This window comes from Carettochelys insculpta, chromosome 3 (assembly GCF_033958435.1).
Source record: "Carettochelys insculpta isolate YL-2023 chromosome 3, ASM3395843v1, whole genome shotgun sequence".
NCBI classification, from domain to species: domain Eukaryota; kingdom Metazoa; phylum Chordata; order Testudines; family Carettochelyidae; genus Carettochelys; species Carettochelys insculpta.
The window spans coordinates 188603672-188613703 of NC_134139.1; positions in this window are offsets into that span (position 1 = coordinate 188603672).

The window sequence follows — 10032 nt, forward strand, 5'->3', positions numbered from 1 at the left end:
GTGCTCAGCCCGCCCCGGAAGTGAAGCTGTTTGATTCCGGGTGGGAGACGCGACTTCCGAGTTCTGCTCCTTGGCTGGCTGGCACCCGGCCTGGGTCCGGTGTGGTAAGCAGGGACGGGGCTCCCGCAGCCATCTGAGGGCCTGCGGCAGAGCCGTGCTGCCATTTAAGATCTGAGTCAAGAGCGCTGTGCTGAGCTCGGAGACCGGCTGTGCAGCACAACCTCAGTTGGAAGCCCTGGGCCCAGACGCCTGTGTTTGGCAGGCCCCTGCTTAATGAGCGGCGTAGGCAATCCTTAGGGTGCCCGCGCGGCTCTGAGTTCACCTAGTTCTGTTGAAGCAGTTCAGGGTGAAAAACCACAGTGATTGAATGAAGCAGGGGAACTTGACCCAGGGGACCCTGACCCCTGGATCAGGGAATTAGTCTCTTGCCCTGCCCTGTCTCGTTTAATCACTGTTCCACAATGAAGAAATACTTGGGCATTTAGCCATATTACACCCTGAGCAGCAGTGTATATCTCGTTAACATTTCCAAAGTCCTCCACATATTTATCTTACACAGTTGCTGTAAGGCATGGGGGAAAATGTTAATTCCAAAACAATCAACTGTTCTTGAGGACAGGCATTTCAAAAATAATTTTCACAGATGTTTTTTGCTGTGGGGGAGGGGGATTCTTTTAGTGTCAAAGATTAGTTTTGTTTTTTAAATGGAATTTTAAGCCTAATCCATATGCAATAGTGTCACAAACAGTCCCAGTGAAATCATGGGATACTAATTTTATAACTCAAACCAATGCATTCTTGGAGGTCTTTCAAAAGCAACTGATTGCTTAAGTGAAACAGGAAAAGTTCTGGACAAGCACCTGTTTGTCATGACATACTTCCGAATTCTTGGACACATATAATTATTTACTGGCAACAATTAACAGCTACAGTTCTATCAAACCCTGTTTATTTCCATACTTCAACAGCAACAGAGAGGTAGCTGTGTTAGTCTGTATTTTAATAAAACCAAAATAGCAGTCATGTAGCACTGAAGACTACAAATGATTAGGTGATGAGCTTTTGTGAAACAGACCCACCTCAACAGCATATTTTTTTTAAAAAATAGCCTTTTGACTGGATGGATAAAGGTTTGAACAGCAGCAGATCTGGAGATCTCAAAGCATTCTACAAACTAAGTCTGTACTCTGTGGTACCCAATTTATTGCACTGCCTTTTCTTCCTGAGGTAGAGTCCGATCCTGTGAAGTGCTCAGCTGAGTGTTTGACTTCAAGGAAAGGTACAAATGCTCATCACTACAGCATCAGGTCTATTTTAACAGGAAGTTACAGCTTGCACCTTCAACATTTTCTTTCAGGGTTACTAGTAAAGCTTATTCAGAACATGAAGCCATGATCTTTTGTACAATACTGCCTCACAGGTGGAAGTAGTGTGGTTCAAATTGGAAGGTGAAATTGTTGATTTAGTGAGCTTAGCTTTGTATCTGCAAATATCAACATTCCTGGACCCAATGGTTCAAATCCCAGTACCGCATCTTAAGGGAAGTTTATGGGACTCAGTTTATCTAGGTGAGGGAGAGGATTTCAGATTAAATCTTACCACAAGCATCTGCCAATTTCATGGCACAACTGGGGATGTCAGCCCCGATGTCTGATAAGCTATTTCATTTGGATTCTGTTCCAGAAATTCTGGAAACAGAAAGCCTGGTTTATCCTTACAAGTTAGTGAGTCTTCAATATGTCGCTTTTCCTCCTGCCTCACCCTTTGATTGAGCCCTAAAAATCCTGACTGAGGATGAGTATTTAGGTAACTTTCTTACCTAACTGCATAACTGGAATCTTCACTTTTCTAATGTCTAATATGTATCTTTGTATTTAACAAAAATGAAAATACTTTTATCACCTTTTCCAATGGGAAGAAGTGCAGGGTGAACTGAAAAAGTTGTTCAGCAGTTAGATTGGGGGAGAATATTTATGGTCTCAACACCCAGCAGGGCACAAATTTAACTAGGCAACAAAGATGTCCTGTAACTGCTACTGATTGGCCAAGATGCAGGATGTCAGTGTGAGCGGACAGAACAGTGCATCTGCTGCCATGCTGTATCACTTCTAAGCTGGGAACAGGACAGTGCTCTCAATACCACCAGATTCCCAAAAGGGTAACTCTATACATTGGTAGGTCCCACCCAGGTCATTGTAACCAAGAGGACTAGGTGCAGTTAAAGTATCTAGCCATACTTGGCAGAAGGCGATATAAGTTAGGAAAACTGAACACAGAGCCAAGATGGAGGTAAAGTTGTGTGTAACCAACCAGGCTCAGGTTCCCCAGAAACGAGGCTGCACCCAGAAGGCGAGTGCTATATTTGGTTTATTGAAAGCGCGTGACAACCGCGACGGGAGCCCCGGAGACGCCGCAGTCACCAGTGGGGGAAAACCCGACGTGTCGGAGCTTCGCTCAGGGAGAGGCTCTGTAATAGGCCTCCTAACACTAGCTGATAAAGCATAACTCATTAACATAAGATTGCCTGAAATTGCCTATGCATTCCTATCACTATCTCTTGTGGCCTACTGCCAGCGTAGCCTTGAAGTTTTGGCAAGCGTGCTTTGTTTTGCAGGTGTTGCCATGGTAGGGTCAGTTGTTTTGGAGCTTGTCACCTTGCACAGACTGGTCTGTTTAGGATTCTCCTGAGGATTCACAGAGGGGTCAGACTGCACTCTCGACCGTTACAATGTCTTCTTGCACCCTACACTCCTTCCTGCGACCACTTTGTGAATTCCGAGGCTAGTAGGAATCGAGTGAGGTGGTTGATGCTCTTCTGGCAACTCAGCGTGCACCTGTGGAACAGACTTGACAACAGCATATGAGAGCAGTGAAAGCAAAGTTTGGCAAAAGGGTATAGTTTTGCAAGAGAGCAGGAGTAGCACTGACACCTATAAAGCATGTGTCCATGAGCTGTCCCACGGCCATACTGTGGGGCAGACAAAAGGCAGAAGCGTTGATGGCAGTTTGTGCCAACGTTACCCATACGTTGGAGCTGTTACTGATACGGGGGCCCCACTCTGAGGCCGTTGCTACAGCAGTCCAGAGGTACCAGCACCACAGCCAGGCCATGGTTACAGGGTCCGTAGCGTTAGTTTGCGGGAAGAAACATATTGAGGATAGTCCTCTCCTTCAGGGAGGACCACGGCCATGCCCGAGCCTTCTGCTAGGATAGTAACTGCTTGTATAGCCCCCGAGGGCATACCACGGTGCCAGGCACTAATTAAAGGTGCACTGGTTGCTGGTGCAGGGGCACATTTTGTGTGTGCCATTGTGGGCATCACAGGGACCAGCTCGACTAGGGGTTGCCCCACCTCCCAGACAACCGGCTGATTGGTGTGGTTGTAACACCGTAGTTCAGCCAGTGCTGGGCCAGGCACTGACCAGTACGTTGGGACCCAACTTAACCCAGGTACTCGGGTATTAACAGCAAAGAGGATCTCGGGGATACACTTAAATACGTCTGCTCCCACCCAGGGTTCAGCAGTGGTTAGGGGTGCTACAGTCTTCGGACTCCCAGGAAGGAGCACCACCCGGTGTCCTTCCACTTGCACCTGGTCCGGGAGTGAGGCCTGCCTGACACGTACTATGACTCCATGCTCAGGGGCAAGGCACAGGCGCTCATAGGGAGTAATGGGTCCAACAGCCCGGTTGTTAAGAAGGAAAACAGCACGGTGCACCACCTGCCCCCACCCTTTCAGGGTGTTCGTGGGTGTTAGTTTGTGGATTTGCTCTTTTAGGAGTCCGTTCATCCACTCAATTAGGTGGGGGTATATGGTATGGGGAACTTTCAGGTTACCCATAGGTTGGCCACCCAGTCACGGGCACGTTGGGCTGTGAAGTATGTGCCCTGATCACTCTGTATCGCTAGGGGGACGCCATACTGTTTGCTGAGCTGGGTGAGTGCCGTAAGCGTAGCAGCAGCATCTGCATGCTTGCCGGGATGTACAAACAGCAGGCCAGTATAGGTATCCACAGCGGTTAGCACATAGAGCCACAAGCGCGATGGAGGTAGCGGTTTGATATAAATCGATATGCCACTCACTACAGGGCAAGTGCCCGCGGTGTACGCTTCCTGTGGCTAGCGCTAGCACTACTGGGGCCAGCTTGGTGCAGACGGTGCATTTCAGTCAGGCCGCCTGATACACTACCGGGGGAGGTTCTCACCCTTGGTCAAGCCGTATTGGCGGGCTGCGTGAGCGCCTCGGTGCCCCGACTCCACATGTAAGGCCATGGCGCATTCTGTGATTGTATGTCCTGCCATCTGATCCACAGCTGCATTGAGTTGCGCCTCCCAAGTTGTTTGTTTGGTGTGGGCATCAACGTGCCGCACCACCAGGGGCTGCTGCTGAGCAAAAGCTAAGAGTTGTTGCCGTAAGTCGGCGCCCCAGAGGGGGCGATCCGCTATCTTCCATTTCTTGGCTTTCCACATTGTTACCCAGGTGCGCAGACCCTTGTAGACTACCCAGCTGTCAGTATAGATAAAGGTTTCCACTTGCCCAGCTTCCACTGCCAGCGTCGCTGCCCGCAACTCTGCCCATTGGCTTGAATTACCTGTTCCCCAGGCGAAGGTGATTTCATCCTTATAGGGGGCATACGCTACTGCTCGCCACTGTTTTTGTCCTGTTGAGGTGTACGTAGTAGACCTATTGGTTACCCAGATGGTCTCTCTCCTCTCCTCAGGCACAGTTTCCAACAGAGGTGCCTCTGCCACCGGCGAGAGGGCTACTGGCAGGTCGATGGCGGGTAGTTTATCCGCTAGCTGGGGATCATGCTGAAAAATAGTGGTTCCCAGGAGAAGAGCATGTGGAACGGTAAGTGTGGGGGCTCCCAAGCACATGCGCTGCTGTAAGTAGTGTGTCTACTTGAAGTGGGTAGCTGCTTGGGCCACTCCCATATGTGCACGCTCAGAGGTATCCGTGACCCACCCCATTAAGGGGATCGGGGTCCACACGGTAACAGGGGCAACGCCCGTGACCCACTCAGTGTTCTGCAAAGCCCACACCACTGCCAGGATCTGCTTTTCCAGGGGGGTATACCCGCTTTCAGCTTTGCGGAGGGTTCATGACTAGAACCCGATTGGAACCCAGCGAAAAGAACCTATCTGCTGCCACGGACCCCAGGACGCCATGTCACCGACGGTTGTTACCTCCAGTTCAAACGGTTGGCCCTGCAGCAGTGCAGTGAGATGGGCATGTGCCACCACTGCCTCTTTGCAGAGATCAAAGGCTCGTTGGTGCTTCTCTGTACAGTTCCACTGGGTGGCTTTGCGCACAAACTCCTGTAAAGGATGCATAAGAAAAGCAAGGTGCGGAATAAAAGCACGCCAGAAACCGACAAGGCCCAAAAAGGTTTGCAACTGCTGTTTAGACAAGGGTGTAGGGAACACTTGGATGGTATGCCGCACTTTTGGCGGAATGCATTTTTCCGTACTCATCCACAGTACACCCAAGTAGACCACACTAGTGGCTGGCCCCTGCACTTTCTTGGGGTTAATAGCCCACCCCCGTTTCTGCAAACCTGTTACAACGGTGTCTAGGGCAGCTTGAACAGTTGATTCATCTGGTTCAGCGATCATAACGTCATCAATGTAGTGGTAGCAGGCCGTCCGGTTGGGGAGTTCCAGGCATTCCAGATCGGCCTGCACTAACTGATGGCAGATTGTTGGGGAGTGCTTAAAGCCTTGCGGTAACACGGTAAACATGTACTGTTTTGTTAGCCACGTGAAGGCAAACTGCTCTTGACTCTCGGGATGAATGTTAATAGAGAAAAACGCATTGGCCAGGTCTATGACTGCATGCCACGGCAAGGCTGCCACAGTGATGCGCTCCAGGATGGTAACCATATCTGGAACTACAGCCGTAAGCTCCGGGGTTACCTTATTGAGTTTCCGATAGTCCACTGTCATGCGCCATGATCCATCCGGCTTCTTCACTGGCCAGATGGGGCTACTGAAGGTGCTCAGCATGGGGCAAATAATTTCCGCCTGTAGCAATGCAGCAATAGTGTTACTAATCTTGTGCTTCCCATCAGGAATGCGGTACTGCTTGACTGACACCGGGGTCTGGGGGACTGGCAGGCACACAGGGTCCCATTTGGGATGTTCCCACAGTAGGGGTTCCACAGTTCTGATTGCCCAAGTGTAGCAGGGGTGCCCAAAGGCAAACAGCCCATAGTGCGTATCGACATGCCAGCCATGCAAGACATCCATTCCACTGACGTATTCACCCAAAGGTGCTGCCAGCAATGTTGCCCGAAAGGGAGGGGCTTTCCCCAGTATTAGGGTGACCTCCACCGAATAAGCGGTGGTCTCCGCTCCTCCGAGGCCCTGTATGACCACCACACGACCCGTAGTTTGGGTAGAATGCAGAATGGTCACCTCGGCTCCAGTGTCTAACAGAGCTAACACATGCTGCTCCCCTCCCCAGAGCCACTTGATGGTTAACAGGACGAATGGGCACCGGTCCCCTGCTACCTGTTGCACAGCCACAGCCTGTACCACAGGGGACCTGCCTCCCCGTTACTTCCTAGGGGGAAGGGTCCAGTGAATGGGGGCGCTGGGCTATGTCCTCCCCCCGGATCCTGTACCTTTGTGTGGTGCCTGGGTCTCGCCCACCCTTTTGGAGGCACCCACATCCTCACTCCACTGGGTTGGCACCAATTGTAACCAATGTTTGTACAAGTCTGGTGTTGGCAAACCATTGATCTCCTCATGGGGGACTCCTGCCTTTAGCAAGTTCGTTCACATGGTTCTCCGGGTCACCCGAGCGTGCCCTTTTTCCTGCCCAGGTGCTCCCGCCCGATCACCCTTTTCTTTTGTGGCGCGGACAGCTTTAGCGCCTATGACAGTTTCTAATTGCATCAATATTCCAACCAAGTTACCTATACACCCATCATGCGCCATGACCACGGCCATAAGAGAGGCCTTCAGCTCGAGGGGGGCAAGGTGTAACAGAGCGGCTTTGATGGATTTCTGGACCTCTACATCGTCCGGTTCTATGTCGATGAAAGCCACAGCCCAAGCCATGCCCGCTGCCACAACGCACTCACCCCTTTTGGGATTGTACGCCAGGGCCTCACCAGTGCTTCCAGTTCCCCCGGAGAGGGGTAGACCTGGTCCACCACCGTAGTCAACCAGCGGTACAGGGATGGCGCTTCCATGGCGTTTCCCTGTGCATCAGTAATACCTCGCGAGCTCTGCAGCACCTGTCGGACCTGTGAATCCTGGGACAACACACCCATCTGGTGGAGTTTCTCAAGCAACAGCAACACAGTGTTGCCTGCGTTGTCCCACACACGCACCAGCCAGGCCAAAAGGCCTTCCCCTGGCTCCTGCTTAAAACTCTTCACCATCTCCTGCAACTTACTTGTCTTTAACGTTCGCCAGACCTCATTGCAGCGACCTCCTTCTGCCCTCAGCTCCCGAATGGGGCGTGCCTGTCTCGGGACGGTTTGCACAGCCTCCCCGTTCACCTCCTCCTCCTCAGATGAGGAAGAGCTCCAAATGTTACCATCCCAGGTTTCAGGGTCCCAAGTGGCTAGCGCAAGGACCGCACACACTTGGGCCATCAACACCGGCTCTTTCCCTAGTTTCACGCGCCGCCGATTCGCCACTCTCGCCGCCAACACCTCACAATGATGGGTTAACTCTTGCATCCTTTTGCGAGGTAACCACCTCCTGCACTATTACCCACACGTCCGCCAAATCGCGACATTCCTGCTCCTTCCCCGCCAGCGCCTTCTGCAAGCAGAGAAGCTCGTCATCCAGGGCCCGGAGGGCAGTTAGGAAAAGCCATGCTACCTCTCCCACCGCCCTTTTCTCCATCCCTGGCCGGTGGCTCAGCCGCAGCTGACGCAACGCACCTTCTACCTATACCGGCATCACGCCTGCCACTTCCTGCAACTCTGGCCAGTCTGCTGGGGCTACCCAACAGGCCACCATCCGCGCTACCGGCCCCCAGCGCTCCGTCGAGGGCCATCCTGGTATGCGCTGCAGGGATAGCGCTGGCTTCCCTGCCTCCCCCGCTTCTGACCAAAAAGGCATTGTACCTGGAGAACCCTGCTCACTGCGCCAATTGTAACGAACCAGGCTCGGGTTCCCCAGAAACGAGGCTGCACCCAGAAGGCAAGAGCTATATTTGGTTTATTGAAAGCGCGTGACACCCGCGACGGGAGCCCCGGAGACGCCGCAGTCACCAGTGGGGGAAAAACCCAACGTGTTGGAGCTTCGCTCAGGGAGACGCTCTCCCTTTTGGGCAACTGTGCTGGCTGCACCGTTAGGTGAATACATCATTGGCATGGATGTTTTGCGCGGCCGGTGTGTGGATACGCAATACGGGCTGTTTGCCTTTGGGCACCCCCGATACATTCGGGCAATCAGAACTGTGGAGCCCCTCCTGCGGGGACATCCCAAATGGGACCCTGTGCACCTGCTGGTCCCCCAGACCCCAGTGTCAGTCAAGCAGTACCGCATTCCCGGTGGAGAGCAGGAGATCAGTGACACTATTGGTGCATTGCTACAGGTGGAGATTATTCGCCCCACGCTGAGCGCCTTCAACAGCCCCATCTGGCCAGTGAAGAAGCCGGATGGCTCGTGGCACATGACAGTGGACTATCGAGAACTCAATAAGGTAACCCCGGAGCTCACGGCCGTAGTTCTGGACATGGTTACCATCCTGAAGCGCATTACCGTGAGGGCCTTGCCCTGGCATGCCGTCATAGACCTGGCTAACGCGTTTTTCTCTATTGACATTCATCCCGAGAGTCAAGAGCAGTTTGCCTTCACGTGGCTAACAAAGCAGTACATGTTTACCATGTTACCACAGGACTTTAAGCACTCCCCGATGATCTGCCATCGGCTAGTGCAGGCCGATCTGGAGCGTCTGGACCTCCCTGACCAGACGGCCTATTACCATTACAATCGATGACGTGATAATTTCGGGACCAGATGAACCGACTGTTCAAGCTGCCCTAGACACCATTGTAACAGGTTTGCAGGAATGGGGGTGGGCTATTAACCCCAAGAAAGTGCAGGGGGCCAGCCACCAGTGTGGTCTACTTGGGTGTACTGTGGATGGGTACAGAAAAATGCATTCCGCCGAAAGTGCGGCATACCATCCAGGCGTTCCCCACACCCTCGTCTAAACAGCAGTTGCAAACCTTTCTAGGCCTTCTCGGTTTCTGGCATGCTTTTATTCCGCACCTTGCTTTTCTTATGTGTCCTTTACAGGAGCTTGTGCGCAAGGCCACCCAGTGGAACTGGACAGAGAAGCACCAACGCGCCTTTGACCTATGCAAAGAGGCGGTGGTAGCACACGCCCACCTCACTGCACCGCTGCAGGGTCAACCATTCGAACTGGAGGTAACAACTGTCGGCAACGTGGCGTCCTGGGGTCTGTGGCAGCAGGTAGGAACCCAGCAAAAATCCTATCGGTTTCTGGTCATGAACCCTCCGCGGAGCCGAAGGTGGGTACACCCCCCTGGAGAAGCAGATCCTAGCAGTTGTGTGGGCTTTGCAGGACACTGAGCGGGTCACGGGCGTCGCCTGTTACCGTGCGGACCCCGATCCCCTTAATGGGGTGGGTCACGGATACCTCCGAGCATGCACATATGGGCGTAGCCCAAGCAGCTACCCACTTCAAGTGGAAGCACTACTTACAGCAGCGCATGCGCTTGGGAGCCCCCACACTTACTGTTCCACACGCCCTTCTCCTGGGAACCATTACTTTTCAGCATGATCCCCAGCTAGCGGATGAGCTACCCGCCGTCGACCCACCAGTAGCCCCCTCGCCGGTGGCGGAAGCACCTCCGTTGGATACCGTGCCTGAGGAGAGGAGAGGAAGCATCTGGGTAACCGATGGGTCTGCTACGTACACCGCAACAGGACAGAGACAGTGGCGAGCAGTCGCATACGCCCCCTACAGGGATGAAGTCACCTTTGCCTGGGGAACCCGAGCCTGGTTGGCTACAGCGTGACACCCGTGACGGGAGCCC